General features: G+C 41.5%; 1 long non-coding RNA gene across 1 annotated transcript; it reads right to left on the bottom strand.

Moving 5' to 3' along the window:
* Positions 1-2264: 2264 nt before the first annotated feature.
* On the bottom strand, positions 2265-3574 carry LOC135489501 (uncharacterized). Its single transcript, XR_010447169.1, has 2 exons — positions 3092-3574; positions 2265-2496 (listed from the first exon to the last, which is right to left on the bottom strand). It is a non-coding gene; the product is annotated as an uncharacterized LOC135489501 (long non-coding RNA).
* Positions 3575-11455: the final 7881 nt, after the last annotated feature.

Here is an 11455-nt window from a genome sequence, read left to right as displayed (position 1 = left end):
ATTTGGAACTGTTATCAGTCAGTGGTGCGGTATTTCGTCAGTTTATCCATTGTTTACGGTTTCCTTCTTGGTAAAAATTAACTGTTATTGACGCGATGTATCTCGACCAATCCAAATGCGCATGGGATGTGACGTCACCTGATTAACACGGGGAGTTGATTGAAAACCATTGTTGCGTTGGCGCGAGAAAAATAAGTAACGTCGTTTGGCTTTCTTCAACAAGAGGCCCAAGGGCCTGGCGCTCAGCTGAGTTGTTGCTGCGTTGTTCGTATATATTACATTACTCGTCAAACTCTACTAAACTAAGGACTCAAAGCCTAAGGATATTAGCTTCTGGATGTGCAACAGTGAATTACGGTAGACTGGCGCAATCTACTTCAAGCAAGCTCCACCCTTGCAATGTGTGCGCAAACAGATAACCTAACCTATATTGGACCATCAATTCTACACACAGCAACATGATTTATCCTCAGCTGTTACCATGATGATGATGATGATGATCCTTTTCGCAAATTGGTCGTCTTCTGTCTTTCTTCCATACTTCAGTGCCACCGGATGTAGTCTGCCCTTGTGGAGGGATCCTTTCAGCACCGGGACACAAGAATCCATGCGAATTGAATCACATGGAGAGACTAGCCCAATCACCCGCTTTTGGCTGGGTAGAAATGGGTAAATCTCGCAGACTGGACCTTAAACTCTACTGCCGACGTGTGAGGCCGGTCTGACAGATGAGTAAGTGGGGTCCACCTAATGCAGAAGGCACCAGTTTCCCTAACTAAAAGGGTAACATTAACAAAATGCTCTACCCAACTCTATTATTGCCTAAAGGCCTGTGTACACTAGTAAAATATTAGCAACATTTTTACATTTCCAGTTGCAACAAATGTTGCAAAAATGTTGCGTAGTGTGTACAGAGCAAAACGCGTCTTACAACATGTTGTAAAATTGTTGCAAATTAAATGCAATGCAATTCTTTGTTGCATGTTGTAAAAATGTTGCAAACTCTTCAGCCAATCAGAAATAGGATTTGCGTCATGTGATCTACCGGAGTTCATGTGACTTGAACAAGAAGCAGGTATAGCAACTCTCAAGTGAGTGTCTTGCTTCGTAGGGTGATGAAACCTTTTCTAGAAGTTTTTGTGTGACGGCTTGTCAGTCAGCCGCAACTCCTTTAGGCTGCGTATCCATAGGCTGTTCCGTGCCCTGCACAACATTCCCTTTTTACCGCCTGGCGCGCCACACGGACAATGAACCTTCGTTGGTGTTATTGATCGTTCCCATAGGTTATGCCGTGTCACATTGCGGGCATATATGCACTGTGGATTGGGAATATAGGCCCATATTGGGATTGAACATGTCCATTCTTTTGCGAGTGAACAACACGGAAGCAATGTCTGAGGCGAAATTAATTCAAGAGGTTCATCAACGGGAACTACTCTGGGATCCCGAAACTGATGATTATCATAACAAGCACGAACCTGTAATTTGTTGCTTAAAAGTCAGGTTTTATATACATGTACATGTCAATTTGATGTTGCAAGTGAAAATACAAGTTACTTGTATTTTCATTTTCAATACTCATAAGAAATTGTCTTCTGAAATAATGACAGCGTGCGGATAAACGCGATTGACCGCTGCGAAATGAGGACTACAAAGGCCTACATGACCAAAAAGGAATATCCAATGGAGACTCGGGCATAGTGCCAGGTCACAAGGCTGTTACGCCATAACGCCACACTACACAAGGGCATACCCTATGGATACGCGGCCTTAACAGGCAGTGGTATGCCCCATCATCCACCCTCATTTTGATCCAGGGCCTGGTCCATATTCTCTTTGGTTATTTCGCCGCCTCTTCCGTCTCTCAACAATGACAGCTAAAATTGCTGCAGAAGCACTCAAAACACATCTTCTCTCCTTGGAATCATCCATTTTCCCTCCAAAATACCTATTTCCCTTTGTTCCCACTAAAAAGTTTGCAACAATTTACCAACATGTTGTAAAAATGTTGCTAATTTGTTGCAATTTTGTTGCTAGTGAACACAGGGCCTTGAAGGGCTTGTTGCAAAATTGTTGTAAAAATGTTGTAAAAATGTTGGTAAAATGTTGGTAAAATGTTGGTAAAATGTTGGTAAAATGTTGCTAATATTTTACTAGTGTACACCCTGCTTAAGTCAAGTGAAACTCTTAACAAACCTTAGCAGAATGCCACCATTGAAATGTTGATAATAATGATAGCAAGTAAAAACTTTAAACAGATAGACTTGATTTTTTTAACCAACTGCCACATGCGGTTTTCTTTATTTAGTAAATTTTGAGGTAAGTATTACAGAATGAAATACTTGAATACTAGAATTGCCTGGCTCTTCTGATGATTGCACTGGTGAACACCGAAGTCGATGGGATGTGCAAAGTCATAGCTCGATCCTCTCTCTTGGTCATCTTTGAGATGTAGTCACCAAATATGTTCAAATGCAGCTGCAGATCATTCCTGTCCTGCAAAACATGATGAGGAGATAACATTTTAATTTTGATAGAATAGGTAAGCTAGCCAAGTTTTATATCAAATACAAGGCCAACAACAACTGATAAGGCGCTAGGGCCGAATGATCAAGGAAGTTCATTGATATGATTGGGAATACATTGTGATAAGAGTGATGAATCGGCCCCGTTTGAAGCATTGTGCTATGTACAGTGTGCAAGTGTCAGTGTGTATCATATCGCATTTACTGTTTGTTGACATTTCAAATCGCTGGCGTCGATCCTCAATTACACTGTTTATGTACATTGGCAACCTTACCCGATGATATCAGAACGATGTTTATTATTGTCTTGTTTATTCACATTAGTTCTGCTATGTGACAAGAGTTATTTGTTGAGAAATCCATGATTTAAAGCCGGACTTTGACATCGTTTCTCAGACCAACCAAGCTGCATTTCGCAGATCGTTTTTCAACGATCGTCGACGAACTATTTCAAATTAATCACATCCAATTAAACAATCCAAGCCTTCCCTAATGTCATCAACATGCAATAACACAAGCAGCCAAATATTGTCGCCTATGAAATTGTGAATTTAATGAGAACTTACCTCTGAATTGACAGAACGCGATCTATTCCATAGCATGGTCTCCTTACGTCTGAACTGCGCAGACTCGAGACGTGACGTTCGCTGCATGTGTGATTGGACGTGGGATAACTCGCGCGAAATTTAAAATGCTCTTCTTGGGGGGTGCTCACTAAATTGCGCCAGTAACACCACCTGGTGAGAAATTCATGAACTACGCCTATTGATAATGAAAGAGAAAGCTTTGCTCTATAAAATTAGATTTGATTCATGATCCCCAACTGAGAAATCAGCTGCTGGAAAAGTTTTTGGAAAATTTCGCTTGGTGCCACCTAGTGGCCAAACCGCTCATCCTGCCGGACCCACATTTGGTCTATTCAGGAGTCCTGAAGGGTCTCAACGCCTCAGAGGGAAAATCTATCGCCTATCCGCCATAGTTTTGAAACGTGCCTGTTTAACGGACAGACAGACAGACAGACAGACAGACAGACAGACAGACAGACAGACAGACAGACAGACAGACAGACGGACACTCATTCTACCATTTACTCATATGAATAGCTCAGCTTTTCAGCTGAGCTAAAAAGAGAGGGGTTTCGCTCGTGGTAGCGTCGTGACGTTGTTAACGTACAATTTTACGTAAAAGGCACGCTGGGTGCGATACGTCGTCTGTATAGATTGTTTTTTTTACGATACAGCGTCTAGATAGATTGTTGTCTTCACAATACGTCGTTTGTCTCAATTGTCAAACTGGGTTGCTCCCTTGCGATATAAAAGCTGGGATTCACATTGGGCGAAAGAGATTTAGAAAACCAGTGTTGGTGGGAACTCTCGTCAAACGAAACCAAATCCGTGGTCCCAGTCTCTGTACTGAATCTATCGTACGTCGTAACGTTGAATGGTATCTGTATTCGTCGCTCATATAAGAAATACGTGTAACCATCGTCTATATATACATCTGGAATATTCCGTTATCAAATAAACCCTATTATACGTTATATCATTTCATTTTCTTGTGTTCGAACCCAAAACATTTTTGTAGTCGGCCCTAATGCTGAAAGTGCAACGTTAAAAACGCTACACTGTATATAAAGGGCAGCTCTCACAACAGTCGAGGACAGTTTCCAAGCCAGCCATTCAGTCCCAGTGTACATTGAGTCAGTTGAGATTTAGAAGTGAATATTTGAAGAATTAGAGAACGTGTAGTAAGGTAAATACAGTTATACCCTTATATAATTAGGTGTTCGTGTGAATTGTTTACCTTCGTTGCACAATCAGCTGACCGTAGAACGAGACGAAGGTCAAGGACGAAAGACACAACGGACAGCGAAGTCGGAAAACTACATTGGTGATGGGAGGTGGTGACGTAGTGTTGGGGGGGACAAATTTTATGTTAATGTCGGATAGCATGGAGCGGTGACGTCATGGTTTGCTCTGTTGCTTGCGCATGCGCGGTAGGCTGTCCGCAAGTTTCTAATAAATTAAGATTTAGCACCCAATTTACGTCCAAGCAAATACGTTTTTCTCTTCGTTTCATTACAGGTGAGTTACCTAAAATTATCATTTTCGTATGTCGCAGCACTTGTAGATCATGCATGTTTGTACTTTTTATAAGTTTGATGTATTTGCACAGAGTTATAGTCGAGTTTGTTGAGCGTCAGGTCTCGGTCCGCTTGAAAGTGTCAGGATGCGGCCGAGCGCAGTTTCGTCAACTCCGGGTATTTGATCATAGCTATCGGTTATCATCTTCAAATGTTAATATTTAGTGCTCCTGTGAGTCGCACTATTATGTACCGTCCATTAGGAATAGTTTTGAATACATTTGATGCTTGTTTTATTTCGTAATTTGACATTTTGAGTGCGCCGGAATGTCAACGGTGCAATGTGCGTCCGTTCTATTTTGGTTGGGCGACGCTCTGATTGGTCGCGGTCGGGGTCACGGGGTTGTCAAAAGGTCATGTTGCCATATTTGGAAATCGGTCGCACCATATTTGTAAAAGCGTACATTTATTATTTTATGTTAAACAGGAGAATTCCCATCATTCTGATGATGCTTGTAGCGGGTTGTTTGAATATTATATAGATATCTGAAGCTTTTATGGTTTGGCGGGAATTATATAACGTTGTTTTAGGTCATGGTGTTGTACTTATATTGTAGATTTGGATAAAATCCATGGGCCGAATTTACGAAGGGTGTTTTACATGTGTTTTACTTGTCGCCGATTAAGTCTTAAACACTGACTGAACATGGTTTGTACGCGGACAGCTAACCGCATGTGTTTATCCGAATTTACGAAACGCGATCATCGCGCGATTTGCTAGACGCGTGTAAGTTGGTGTTCATCGCCTGTTCAAATACCCGCACTGAGTGGTTATGCAAAGAATGAAGGTCGTTGCGTAATATTCTATTGTTGGTCAAGTCACGTTTTACCTAACCACGTCGCCAGTTCACGGTAGTCCTGCACAGTACGAAAATGTCGAAGCAAAAACGGAGTGTGAATTTTACATCTGATGAACGGATGGGTCTAATTGAATTAATAGATGAACACAAAAAAGACATTGAGGACAAAAAGAGCGATGCATATGCAAACAAGCGCAAACAGGTGGCATGGAATGATGTTACAACTAAAATGAAGGCATTATTCCCTGAACGGCCGATGACTTCAACTAAGGAATTGAAGGAACTATGGAGAAGACTTAAAAACAAAGCTAAAGCAGCCCACCGGAAAAAGAAGTTCGATATTCAGAAGACCAGTGGTGGAGTAGCAGAAGGTGGAGATCTAGGCGAGGAGATTCTTGCTGTCCTAAATATCATTGCAGGGGAATTGGAGCAACTCCGTAACACTGTAGATGACGATGCTGATGATTCCCAGGGTGCTGCTGCTCGTGATCATGGAGAAGAAATCATGGCACAGGTTGCTTCAATTTCGGCGCTGATTTGGATTTGGGGTAATTATTCATTATAATAATAATTAATTATAATTACCATTATATATAATTATTTTAATGTGTCTTAATAGCAAGATGGCCATTCTCCTCTCCGGTACACATCAAATCGATGATTGCCATTTATTGTCATTTATACTCGTTTCAATTTCAGTTCAATTGACGATGACATTGACTTTGAATCTGTTAGCGAAGACATGAGACAACAAGGAGATGAATTGATGGTGCATCCACCCAAGGGTAAAGCCAAGAGTAAAGGGCAAGTAACTTTATTGTTGCAAAAACATTGGCATTGGCATTATACCCGTAATTTGAAACAGAATGGAAATATGCCCTCTGGTAATCTCAGTTACAGTATAGTGTCCGTGTTCTTCGTTTCGTTTCAGGAAAGGCAAGAGTTCGGTTAAGACCGCTGCAGCACCACAGAATTCCGTAATGCAGAAAACAGACGAAGCTTTGAGCTACCTGAAAGTAGAACATGAAGCAAAGATTAAACTCATCACTCTCCAACAGGAAGCTGCTGTGTGGAAACGCAAAGCATACGAGTGTAAAACGGAATATTACAGAGAGAAACGCAGGAAGCTTACTTTGGACTTGTAATTATAGAGCCCCCCCCCCCCCCCACAAATATTATTTGATGAGGATGAACATTTGAAAACCTACTGAATATTGAAATGTTGCTGAATGAACCTTTGTCGGAAGATGTTTCCACGGATGTCTGCTTCTACTTGGTTAATTGGCCTAGGCGGTTGTTCATGGTTTTCATGTTGGCGTGCTTCACCTTCAGGTTCAGGGAGTGGATCATTCCTTCGTCTTGCCAAATTGTGAAGGCAGGCTGTTGCGACAATTACAGTCATGTTGTGCTGCAACTGAAAGATATATTAAGCAAACAAATTCATATGTATATTCATTATTCATTTAACTGTACAGTTTTCCGAAATTCGTTAGCATTGAATTAAATGAGATGATAATAAATAAACAGTATCTGCATACGCTATTTATTACTTAGTTCACTTACCGAACACCTGAGATGTGTTCCCTTTGCTACACATGGAAATCTTTTTTTCCATATCCCAAATGCTCGTTCAATGACACCCCTCGTCGTCCTCTGTGCCCTGTTGTAGTTCCTCTCTGCCGCAGTCCTAGGATTGCGCACTGGGGTTAGCATGAAGGTACGACATGTATATGCTGGATCTCCAAGCAGTATACCCTGATATTCCCTATTCTGAAACTTTGCAAATAGTTGCGACTCTTGGAAGATCCTTGCGTCATGGGCTGATCCATACCATCTTGCTACTACATTTGTAAACAGAAGTTGGTGGTCGCACACAAATTGACAGTTGAGACTATAGTATCCCTTCCTGCATATAAATCGCTCAACATTTATTCCACCAGGACTTGCAAATAGTTGCGACTCTTGGAAGATCCTTGCGTCATGGGCTGATCCATACCATCTTGCTACTACATTTGTAAACAGAAGTTGGTGGTCGCACACAAATTGACAGTTGAGACTATAGCATCCCTTTCTGCATATAAATCGCTCAACATTTATTCCACCAGGACTTGCAATTGCCACGTGGGTACCGTCAATTGAACCTATTACTCCTGGAAATTCAGCCATCTCGTGAAATCCTTCAATCACCGCCCGTCTCTCTGCATGTGTGTTAGGAAAGCGAATGAAAATATTTTTTCTTTCACATATTGCTGCAGCTACCCGATGAATAACCGGACAGCAGGCAGCCTGTAACGCGCCACACATATCACCAACATCCAGTTTGAATGCAGCCCGAGCAAAGAACCGAAGGGTGATAGATAGCTGATCTATAGGCAGCAATGCGTGACTCCAGTTCGTAGGATGTTGCAAGTCATTAGAGATCAGCTCGAGCTCGATTATCTGTATCGCTTCACAAACTTTGTATCAGTGAACATTTCAAGCGGATTTGTTCGATCGGAAAACACTCTCATCGCTCTAGCATTCCGATTTTCATGTCTATCCCTCTCTTCCTGCGCCAGTTCCATTGATTCCGATAGCGTCCATGGTGAAGTGTAGAATGAGAGCTGTGGTAAAACATCTCTTAAACAACCCCCAACGTGCGTCTAACATTCTCTTTTGTTCGATAGTCACAGGTGACTAAAGGTTAGACACTGGTTAGAACAAGAGGCCCAAGGGCCTGGCGCTCAGCTGGATGACCTAATAACATAGGACTGAGGGTGTAAAGTAGTAAATATCGGCTTTATACTACTGTTTGAAGGTCAAGAGAACACGTTATACCACTAACATTTCCAATGCAGAGCTGCCAGCTGGATGAAATATGATTGAACTAATCAGCCATGATATGTAAATATTACAGGAGGCAACGGAAGATATCCCTAGTTCAGTATGTTGTATCGGTAGCTTTACAGAAAAGAAGTGTCAGAGAGGATGAGACTTCTCCATGGACAACTGTGGTATGTCCAGGCTGGGTTGTACAGCACAAGGATACAAAATGCTGTCTGTAATTGAGAGTTATCCTGATTTAACAGAGGTCAAAATAAATAGAAATTACCAGTTTGGGACTAACACCACTGTCTTTTTTTTAATAAGGTAGGGATTACAGGAGTCAACAAAATTAATTTTATTGAGAGAAATTGACCTGTCCTGCAGGTGATTGGAATTTACAATACAAAGGGTCGTTTTTCATGACATTGTGCTCTACTGCGTATCCCTAGTAAGTCGATCTGGAACCAATCTATCCTTGGCCCAGACAGGTTCAAATTGGCTATATCTTGAATAGATTGAATTGCGATGAAAATCTAATGCAATAAAGGAGCATTATCGAAGAGACAAATTAATCAAACCAATTGTCCACAGACTCGGACCCTGAAATGGCATGATGTATGCGTGCATATAAAAGTATATCAATTGGTCCCATAGAGATGATGAGGCAATGTCAATATGCCTTGTTCCTTAGTCAGCAATATGCCCCTTTTTATACGGAGAAGAAGGAGAACCCAGATAGGCCACATGTCGGCCTTCACATGTCGGCTTCCAAATGGCTCGAACCAACTGTACTATCACTACCATTAATTTAAAATGTGTGCTCCTCCTACATGTAGCAATGTCTCGGCCAAAAAGGCACTTAGTCGACAGGCAAGCTAGAAGTTCAGCACCGTGAGCAGCTCCTTGGTAAGGCCATGTCGGGTTCCGCTCGCCTCTTTAAATACATCAAGTATTGAAAGCTGTGGTGAGCTGAGCACATAAAAAGACCATGGTCACCTTAATTTGAAAATCCCTTCATAATCAAGGGCTACTTCTGACTAAAACAGCACAATAGACCACCAATTTGACCCCAGCTCCTAACTGCGGGAAAACCCAAGTCCAGCCACCAAAAGTACCAAAAATACATTTTTGTTTACATTTGAACTGCAAACATGCGTTTGTTTACAATTTCATTTCCCGCGAAATCTCGAAAATCAGGTGACCTGCAATCGTGGATTGAAAATAACATTACTGCCTGGGTTCAGCAGGTCAGCAGGTATACCGGCTGTTCCAATCATCCCCCTACAGCCAGCTGTTCAAAAGGTAATGTTATTCACCCCACAGGGAGTGCAGGTAATTGATTGTGCCCTTCTTCCACCAATATTAGACGATTTGTCTATAGAGTTTCAAGTAGAAAAACGATTTGTGAAATATTTTGTTAGCATCTTTAAATCTAAGAACATTTATGTTAAGTTGTGCAAGACATTATTATAAACGGTAGTCGTTCAGCAATTGGGAAAAGCTTCAATTTTACTGTGAACAAGTATAGGTGGGACCGATTTGAGCTCCCAAGTTTAACCCAAATGACTAAGGATATTGTACAAAGAAGTACTCGGAATTGTAGTATGGACTTGAGACTGGTGGCAGCCCAAATTAAGGAGTTGCTAGGTATTAGAGAGAATGGGTTAGGTAATTTGACGATGAATGAGATTGGCGACATCATTTTTCATGTGTGTGTTAATTAATTTCCACTTGTCATTATTGTAATACGTCTAATTAATGCACGCACTATACATGTAAATGCACTGCACCATTATGCACTAGGTTAAGAAGTGTACTCTTTTGATGTACGAATAAACATACGCATACATATATATATATATATAACGTCTTAACAGCAATGGCTTGGCTTCTGTGAGTGGTAAGGAGAATTGACAGTTTTTTTATGGTAGTGTGGTGAGCGCACGCCGCAGGATTCTGTATAGTGGCCCTTTAAGGGTGGTACTTGGGCGTAGTAGCGGTCGCGAGTTGGGTGTGTGATATTGTTTTTGTGACCCGTGTCAAGACCGGCGGTCTAATTGCAATTGTCAGAGATAATAGTTACATTAAAAGCGTATAAGTCGCATACAAGTGTTGGTAAGTTTTGTGTTCAACCCCGTGTGTGTTCCAGGAGTAACATTATTGTGTTGCTTAAAACGTCTACTTTTTACTCATGTAAGAATCACTAATAATAACTTCAACTTATTTTCTGGTTATGATAACACAACACGCATCTTCATGATCATGATCGCCTTGGACGCACAACCTAACCACATATCAATCCGCCCCGCCGATCGACACATCAATTCGATTCGATAACACTCGATAAAGTTTGATAACTAGAACTGAGATTTCACAGGAGCACTTGTGAATTCATGACTCCAGGGTTGTTTTGAGGGCGATATCATAAGAGTTGGTCTTGAGTATGGGAACCTGAAGGTCCGTGTGAGGCACCTGGGCCAGGGAGATAAGACTAATTGAACGGTCGATGGGATCTGACACGGACACTACTATTGATCTCATTATATGAATACCATTTAATTACAAAGAAGTGAAAACAGATCATATCATATTCCTTGGCATAAATTAAAATAGGAGTGTGGGAACAAGGTTTTTTTAGCAGGAGGAAAGCGAGAACATTTTGCGCCGTCGTATTCCGATTTGACTGGTTAGTGGTGAAATCTGCTTTTAATTTTGCAAATTAACATATTCGTTTTTATAGTTCTAACGTGTTGTCTGAATTAAAGCTTGAGGCATTGCCAGGAAAACGTGACGTCATTTTAGCCATTCTTCTTACCGCACGCCCTCCCTCTCCGTAAAACTTCCTGACATGGTGTGAAGTGGGAGGGCGCACAATGGGAACCACACTGCCGCGATGTTAATAGTTTCTATTTATAGAATTCAGCGGAAGAGATTTAAGGCACGGAAAAAGTAGATTAACTCGGCTAATCTCAATGGATTTTACCCAGGAATGTTTTCAAGGCGAGAGAAACATCTGATTTAAGTACTGCGCTTATTAGATTTCATGTTCATGCCGAAGATTGGCCTAAAACGTGGACGAAAAGAGTGCATTATCGAGTGTTGGAGAGGTCACGTGATTGGACGAGAAACCTGAGCGAAAACAATACTGACTCCAGCTCCCAGAGGGAGGAGCGCGGCTGGAG

The sequence above is a fragment of the Lineus longissimus genome, chromosome 6 (assembly GCF_910592395.1).
Source record: "Lineus longissimus chromosome 6, tnLinLong1.2, whole genome shotgun sequence".
Taxonomy (NCBI): Eukaryota; Metazoa; Nemertea; class Pilidiophora; order Heteronemertea; family Lineidae; genus Lineus; species Lineus longissimus.
Note: the sequence above shows the minus strand (reverse complement) of the source record. Positions and strands in the feature narration are given on the sequence as shown.